The 9,183-nt window shown below is 46.7% G+C and overlaps 1 protein-coding gene across 3 annotated transcripts in view; it reads left to right on the top strand.

The window, feature by feature from the left end:
• The window catches only part of LOC123763199 (synaptotagmin-7), a 559,721-nt gene that overhangs the window by 431,309 nt on the left and 119,229 nt on the right, over positions 1-9,183 (top strand). The window lies entirely within an intron of this gene.

The following is a 9,183-nucleotide window of genomic DNA, read 5'->3' as shown; positions in this document are numbered from 1 at the left end:
TTTTTCAATCTTTGGAGGCTTTGTTTACAATTATTAAACAGTTAATGAGCTCCGAAGCACCAGGAGGCTGTTTATAACAATAACAACAGTTGATTGGCAAGTTTTCATGCTTGTAAACTGTTTAATAAATGTAAACAAAGCCGTCAAAGATTGAGGAAAGATGGACACGTTCGTAAGTACTTGCGTAACTGCTTCGTGAATCTGGCTCCTGATTCTTAAAAGTTATGTGACGCTAAGGAGAACTTTTCACCTCATCTCACAAGACCTGAAGTCTTCAAGTCACCTTCGTACTTTCTGCTGCCTTATTAAGCACAATTCCCCCCTCACTTTTGTCTCTAGTTCAGTACTTTCTAAATGTACAGCGTCACCACTTTCATTAGATAAAATGTACTTAAAATGTACTTAAGTGTTTTTCCCCTTCACCCTTTGTGCCTTTAAGTCACTTTAGTACACCAATCTTAGATAAGACATCTTTTCTTCTTAGTCTTTCACGTTGTGTCGTCATAAGTCTTAAAGATTTTAAGATTTAAGAATTTAAGATTTAAGATTTTAAGATTTAAGATTTTAAGATTTAAGATTTTAAGATTTAAGATTTTAAGATTCAAGATTAACTTACTCGCCTATCATCAGTTCCTTATGTTGTCTTCTCAGTGTCGTGCCCAACCACTTGGACTGGACGGTAGAGCGACGGTCTCGCTTCATGCAGGTCGGCGTTCAATCCCCCGATCGTCCACAAGTGGTTGGCCACCATTCCTTTCCACCGTCCCATCACACATCCTTATCCTGACCCCTTCCCAGTGCTATATAGTCGTAATGGCTTGGCGTTTCCCCCCCCCCCCCTGATAGTTCCCCTCTCTTCTCGATATTAGTTGAATTGGGCCTGGCGGCCATCTTGGAGGCCATATTGGAAAAAAATTTCGATAATCTCTTATGCAACCCAAAAAATCAACATTTAGGCAGCATGGAATCATTTTGCAAAGAGAAGAACTGTGTTCGTTTCTGTGCAACGGTCACCTCTATATAGCGGTCACCTCTATACAACGGTCACCTCTATACAACGGTCACCTCTATACAACGGTCACCTCTATACAACGGTCACCTCTATACAACGGTCACCTCTATACAACGGTCACCTCTATACAACGGTCACCTCTATGCAACGGTCACCTCTATACAACGGTCACCTCTATGCAACGGTCACCTCTATACAACGGTCACCTCTATACAACGGTCACCTCTATACAACGGTCACCTCTATACAACGGTCACCTCTATACAACGGTCACCTCTATACAACGGTCACCTCTATACAACGGTCACCTCTATACAACGGTCACCTCTATACAACGGTCACCTCTATACAACGGTCACCTCTATACAACGGTCACCTCTATGCAACGGTCACCTCTATATAGCGGTCACCTCTATGCAACGGTCACCTCTATGACCCTCTAGACTAATTAGTTTTTTATTGCCAACAACGTGTTTGGCGGTTTTAATGAGAATCCGTGACGAAATATTATAATTACCTTATAAATATAATTTTTAAAGATCGAAACGAATTCAATTAACGAACTTAGAATATCTCTGGGGGGGGGATTCTTAATTATTTTTGTTATATCCCGACTTTCATTCTTATTTTGAAATTCTGGCAGTTTTTATTTATTGGTGTTGGTCGGGGAAATGTGTTTTTCACCTGACTGGAGGCGGTTCTTGCGTCTACTCGTCTATCTTGGTTATCTTGAGATGATTTCGGGGCTTTAGTGTCCCCGCGGCCCGGTCCTCGACCAGGCCTCCTCCCCCAGGAAGCAGCCAGTGATAGCTGGCTAACACCCAGGTACCTATTTTACTGCTAGGTAACAGGGGTATAGGGTGAAAGAAACTCTGCCCATTATTTCTCGCCGGCGCCTGGGATCGAACCCGGGACCACAGGATCACAAGTCCAGCGTGCTGTCCGCTCGGCCGACCGGCTCCCTAGGAAATTATTTTTTGTCAGTTTCTTTATTTCCAGACCGTCTTGTGGGTGTTTCTTGGTGGCTTGTAGAACATAGTTAATTGCTGTGTTGAGGGGTGTTAGTTGATGGTGGTTGCTGGGTGGATAGTTAATGGGTGGTAGTTGAAGGGTGGGTGGTTGAGGTGCGTGCGTGAGTGCGCGCCCTCGTGTATGCGTGAGTGGCTTGGGGGAGGCGGTGATCGTGGTTATGAATAAGAAAGCTGGTCCCTTGAAGAGCCCCTGGAAGGGAGAAGAGAAAAAAATTTTCAACGAGTGTCTCATCTCTTGCTAACGAAGTGATGCTGCGCTCTGCACCAGCCTCTCTTTCTCTGTGTCTCTCTCTCTCTCTCTCTCTCTCTCTCTCTCTCTCTCTCTCTCTCTCTCTCTCTCTCTCTCTCTCTCTCTCTCTCTCTCTCTCTCTCTCTCTCTCTCGTGAATCTGAGTTTGCGCTGCGTATCTTTTTCCCTTCTCTCTAACTACCGCGAGGTCAAGGGTCAACGAGGCATCGGCGGAGGTCAGCACGGCACCAGTGGGGTCGTCTTAACAACCCATCAGGGTTGAAAAGCTTGATAATAGTTCACATTGATAAATGGCCCACATTGACCACCCAGGCCGCTGAAGTAACATAATATCTCTAAAAATGTCCCTTTCATCTCAAAATACACTTTATCACCACTTTCAAGCCAAAAGGATTTAAAGAATGCATAAGCATATATCACAAAACAAATTATAAATCGAAATTCACCCTTTCAGTCACTCCTGATCTGAAGGCGACTTAGGAAGATTTTCAGGAATATAGAAGCAAAGAAAAAGGAAATTTGTATCCAGAATATAATCGCCAACTGGATTTTTCACATTTTAAAGTGTTTAGTTGTCTGTAAAATCTGAAAATCCGTTCAGGCATCGTCTTGCGGCCTCCAGACACACACGAGTACACAAACACCTCAACGGAATAACGCTGAAAATATACGCCAGACCGGACATCATCCGGATAACCTTCAAGAACACCTGTGTGTAAAGGCTCTTTCGAACCGAACACCTCCCCCCCCCCCCCACCCTTTTCTCCGTCTCGAAAAACATCAAACAACCCAAGTATACAACCAAACATCTGCAACAAGACTAGTTTGAGAGCAATAAAGCAGGAAGAGAAACAAAGATCTGCCATAGGACTTAGTTTCTGTGCAAGAAAACAAGGAGAAAACCCAAGGTTTGCAACAAGACTTAGTTTCATTGCACAGAACTTGGAACGAAGACAAAAGCAAAGTGGACATAGCCACACTGGAGGGATAAAGAGAGACAATATTAAGACACAACGTCAAAGAATCTAAGATGAACTTACTAAGTTGAGAGAGAAACATTCTAAGATTAACTTACTAAGTAGAGAGAGTAACATTCTTCAAAGAAGAAATCTTCACTTTCAGATGAGTGTGGGTTTTCAGTCATATCTTCAGCCATGTTATTTCGACTCATCGTCTGCATATGGATGAATGGATAGATGAATACAAAAACAAATGGATGAATGTGGATACATGGATGCACAGATGTATGGATAGATAATATTAGATGGACACATAGATTACTGGACATATGTATAAATGGATAGACTCATGAATATGTAGATCGATAGACAGGTGAATTGATAGACGGATAGATAAATGGATATAGTTCTGGTTTTCTCCCCAAAATCGGCTTTCATTTCTATAGAGATTCACAATTTCTGAAAGAAATCAGATGTGATTAGAAAGCGCCTGAGAGAGAGAGAGGGAGAGAGATTCGCCAGTCTGAAAACTGAACCGGGAAGCTATAAGTGATTGGGTGGGATACGTGCCCGGAGCAGCGTGCGTTATCTTTGGCGTATTGTGGAGCGGTACGCAGACGCAGGATAGGGAAATAGAATAGGTGTGGAGAGGTAGAGAGTAAAGAGGAATAGCAGTATATAAGGATAAGGCAGGAGGAGGAGGAGGAGTAGGAGGAAAAGACACCAGGATTGGGTGCAGGAGAGTGAGAATAGTTAGCAGACGACGATAGCAGGAAGTAGTAAGATGATTAATACTACTTATTAATAAGTTGTATTCATAAGAGGTTGTAGTGATTATAAACAGTTCTAGTACTGTGACATTAAGAGCGAGCAGTGACTACAGATTGTAAGCTATCCCAATCAAATCAAAGACTTGATTGGGATAGGAATCGAATATTTATTCCCGTCTGAGTCCTAGAGTATCCAACAGTATCTTAAGACATCATTCAAGATCCCAATAAAAGAGGAGAAAGGCGTAAGACTTAAGATGTCGTAAGTGATTCAAAGGGGATTTTATCGGAGGTCGTAAGACTCAAAAGGCTTTCACGGGTCATTTACGTTATAATGCTTGGACGCTTAAATGGAAGAATTATATAGACATTATGTGACCAATAGCGCAGTCGGCTCTCGTAAGGATGGTCCCGAGTTTGATTCACGGGCAGGGGACATATTGACATAGACAGGGGACAGGGGATAGAGTAGGGAACGTTCAAACCACTTGGGGGTGGACGGTAGAGCGACGGCCTCGCTTCATGCAGGTCGGCGTTCAATCCCCTAACCGTCCAAGTGGTTGGGCACCATTCCTTCCCTCCCGTCCCATCCCAAATCCTTATCCTGACCCCCTTCCAAGTGCTATATAGTCGTATTGACTTGACCCTTTTCCCCTAATAATTTCCTCCCTTACTTCTATTTACCTAGCAGTAAAGTACCTACGTTTTAGCCGACTGTTGTGGGTGTTGGGCGCTGGAAATCCCCAATCGCTTAAGTCAAGAGGGACTTCGGTAAGATCTGACAGACTTCCTCTCCCTAGCAGAAGAAAAATATAATTATATTTCTATACTCGGTAAATTGAGCGGGCAGTAATCGAACCAGTTCAAATTGTACCTTGTACAATGTGTACCCTGTACCATTTGTACACGTACCATGTACTTGTACCCTGCCTATCCAGGCGCCTGTAGTCTAATGCAGTCAGTTCCAACTTATTCCTCAATATCAACTCATTTTTTGTAACTATAAATAAAGTTCGTTTGTATAATCCACACGCGTTTAATGCGGTCTGTTTCCCCTACATATATTAAGCAAAAAAATCTGTGTCTTATGTGTTAAAAACATTCCATCTATGCCATAGTCTTCTTTTGGTACTGTGCATATTTCCTCTTATTGACAAGCCAGACTGAGTATTTCCTCATTTCTCTCTCTCTGTCTCTCTCTCTCTCTGTCTCTCTCTCTCTCTCTCTGTCTCTCTCTCTCTGTCTCTCTCTCTCTCTCTCTCCCTCTTTCTCTCTCTCTCTCTCTCTCTCTCTCTCTCTCTCTCTCTCTCTCTCTCTCTCTCTCTCTCTCTCTCTCTCTCTCTCTCTCTCTCTCTCTCTGTCTCTCTCTCTCTCTCTGTCTCTCTCTCTCTCTCTCCCTCTTTCTCTCTCTCCCTCTTTCTCTCTCTCTCTCTCTCTCTCTCTCTCTCTCTCTCTCTCTCTCTCTCTCTCTCTCTCTCTCTCTCTCTCTCTCTCTCTCTCTCCCTCTCCCTCTCCCTCTCCCTCTTTCTCTCCCTCTTACCCTCTTCTCTGCCAGGGTCTTCATTAAGAACAGCTGGACATGTAAACAAGGTCTTGTACGAGAGGTTAATACACTGGGAGGAAGACCTTAATTGCTTCCTCCTTGAGGTCCTTCACTTTCTTGCTTCCTTTTATTAAAACTGTAGTGTGTCTATGCTTAGTTTGTGCCCTCAGTGTAGCGCTCTTGTTAGCGGCTGTGGCTCTCAGAGTAGCGCTCTTGTTAGCGGCTGTGGCTCTCAGTGTAGCGCTCTTGTTAGCGGCTGTGCTCCGCTCTTGTTAGCGGCTGTGCTCCGCTCTTGTTAGCGGCTGTGGCTCTCAGAGTAGCGCTCTTGTTAGCGGCTGTGGCTCTCAGAGTAGCGCTCTTGTTAGCGGCTGCGGCTCTCAGAGTAGCGCTCTTGTTAGCGGCTGTGGCTCTCAGAGTAGCGCTCTTGTTAGCGGCTGTGGCTCTCAGTGTAGCGCTCTTGTTAGCGGCTGTGGCTCTCAGTGTAGCGCTCTTGTTAGCGGCTGTGGCCCTCAGTGTAGCGCTCTTGTTAGCGGCTGTGGCTCTCAGAGTAGCGCTCTTGTTAGCGGCTGTGGCTCTCAGAGTAGCGCTTTTGTTAGCGGCTGTGGCTCTCAGAGTAGCGCTCTTGTTAGCGGCTGTGGCTCTCAGAGTAGCGCTCTTGTTAGCGGCTGTGGCTCTCAGAGTAGGGCTCTTTGTTAGCGGCTGTGGCTCTCAGAGTAGCGCTCTTGTTAGCGGCTGTGGCCCTCAGTGTAGCGCTCTTGTTAGCGGCTGTGGCCCTCAGTGTAGCGCTCTTGTTAGCGGCTGTGGCTCTCAGAGTAGCGCTCTTGTTAGCGGCTGTGGCCCTCAGTGTAGCGCTCTTGTTAGCGGCTGTGGCTCTCAGAGTAACGCTCTTCTTAGCGGCCGTGCTCCGTTCTTGTTAGCGGCCGTGCTCCGCTCTTGTTAGCGGCCGTGCTCCGCTCTTGTTAGCGGCCGTGCACCGCACTTGTCAGCGGCCGTGCTCCGCTCTTGTCAGCGGCCGTGCTCCGTTCTTGTTAGCGGCCGTGCTCCGCTCTTGTCAGCGGCCGTGCTCCGCTCTTGTCAGCGGCCGTGCTCCGCTCTTGTCAGCGGCCGTGCTCCGCTCTTGTCAGCGGCCGTGCTCCGCTCTTGTCAGCGGCCGTGCTCCGCTCTTGTCAGCGGCCGTGCTCCGCTCTTGTTAGCGGCCGTGCACCGCTCACACGACGCTGTGTTTACTCACTTGCGCCAACACTTGTCAACGGTCAAAAAAAAAGCGAAACTCACAAATTAAAACACTAAAAAAACACTCGTATGTTTATATAACATAATTTTGTTTGTCCTGGGCCGAGTTCTCTCCCCCAATATTGACTTATTTGGTGACTAGTTTTTATTATGATTTTTAATTTTTTTTGACGGGTAATTGTGGAGTTTTAATAATGTTTTTTTTTTCTCCTTAGAGGAAGGTATACAGGGAATGGGGAATAGAGGGCGTATCCCCCCATTTCCCTGTCCCCAAGGGTTAGGGGGGAGGGAACGTACCCCCCTCAAGGTACCTTGGTACAAGGGATCTTGAGGAAATCAGGAGCCAAGAGGGATTCGAACCCTTGCGAGGGCAGTGAATTGGTGTGTTGGGAACATATCCCTGTCTTCTCTCTCTCTCTCACTCCGGCAGTAATTATCTTCCGCTCATCCCTAGATTAGTCCGGCGGGGGAGGGGGGACAGTGAACGGCCTGGTTCGTGTGTTGAACGGCTTGGACAGCGGCTTAGCGAATGGCGAAGTGAACGGCTTGCTGTCTGACTGCTCGGCCTTGTTAGCCAGCCGGTGAAGAACGTGACAATTATAAGGAGTTATTATGTAATTTGACGCGCGTGGATAGGGAAGGTGCGTGGATGGGTTTATGGGTGGTTTAGGTGGATGGGTTTATGAGGGGTTTAGCCTTCCTTTTGTCCCCCTCCCCCCCCCCTCACTATCGACTCCTCCCTCCCCCCCCCTCACTATCAAACCCTCGCTTCTCACCAGCAGTGGATCACCTTCACTTTTCCGACACCTAGAACTCATAATTCTCCTCTTTAGAGGTGGTGAGGAGAGAGACTCCCTTACCCCCTCACCACATATCAACAGGCAACAGTCTACCCCTCACCACATATCAACAGGGAACAGTCTACCACCTCACCACATATCAACAGGCAACAGTCTACCCCTCACCACATATCAACATGCAACAGTCTACCCCTCACCACATATCAACAGGCAACAGTCTACCCCTCACCACATATCAACAGGCAACAGTCTACCCCTCACCACATATCAACAGGCAACAGTCTACCCCTCACCACATATCAACAGGCAACAGTCTACCCCTCACCACATATCAACAGGGAACAGTCTACCACCTCACCACATATCAACAGGGAACAGTCTACCACCTCACCACATATCAACAGGGAACAGTCTACCACCTCACCACATATCAACAGGCAACAGTCTACCCCTCACCACATATCAACAGGCAACAGTCTACCCCTCACCACATATCAACAGGGAACAGTCTACCCCTCACCACATATCAACAGGCAACAGTCTACCACCTCACCACATATCAACAGGGAACAGTCTTCTCACCACATATCAACAGGCAACAGTCTACCACCTCACTACATATCAACAGGGAACAGTCTACTCCTCACCACATATCAACAGGGAACAGTCTACCACCTCACCACATATCAACAGGCAACAGTCTACCCCTCACCACATATCAACATGCAACAGTCTTCTCACCACATATCAACAGGGAACAGTCTACCACCTCACCACATATTAACAGGCAACAGTCTACCCCTCACCACATATCAACATGCAACAGTCTTCTCACCACATATCAACAGGGAACAGTCTACCACCTCACCACATATTAACAGGCAACAGTCTGCCCGTCACCACATATCAACAGGGAACAGTCTACTCCTCACCACATATCAACAGGCAACAGTCTACTCACCACATATCAACAGGGACCAGTCTACCCCTCACCACATATCAACAGGGACAAGTCTACCCCCTCACCACATATCAACAGGGAACAGTCTACCACCTCACCACATATCAACAGGCAACAGTCTGCCCGTCACCACATATCAACAGGGAACAGTCTACTCCTCACCACATATCAACAGGCAACAGTCTACTCACCACATATCAACAGGGAACAGTCTACCCCTCACCACATATCAACAGGGAACAGTCTACCCCCTCACCACATATCAACAGGGAACAGTCTACCACCTCACCACATATCAACAGGGACCAGTCTACCCCTCACCACATATCCACAGGCAACAGTCTACCCCCTCACCACATATCAACAGGGAACAGTCTACCACCTCACCACATATCAACAGGCAACAGTCTGCCCGTCACCACATATCAACAGGGAACAGTCTACTCCTCACCACATATCAACAGGCAACAGTCTACTCACCACATATCAACAGGGAACAGTCTACCCCTCACCACATATCAACAGGGAACAGTCTACCCCCTCACCACATATCAACAGGGAACAATCTTCACCTAATCCGGTGCCATGTACTTCAATCTCTCACCCGTCAGCTAGCCAGCAGTCA

This window comes from Procambarus clarkii, chromosome 49, assembly GCF_040958095.1.
Source record: "Procambarus clarkii isolate CNS0578487 chromosome 49, FALCON_Pclarkii_2.0, whole genome shotgun sequence".
Taxonomy (NCBI): Eukaryota; Metazoa; Arthropoda; class Malacostraca; order Decapoda; family Cambaridae; genus Procambarus; species Procambarus clarkii.
The sequence above is the reverse complement of the archived record's forward strand: the minus strand, read 5'-3'. Positions and strand labels throughout refer to the sequence as shown.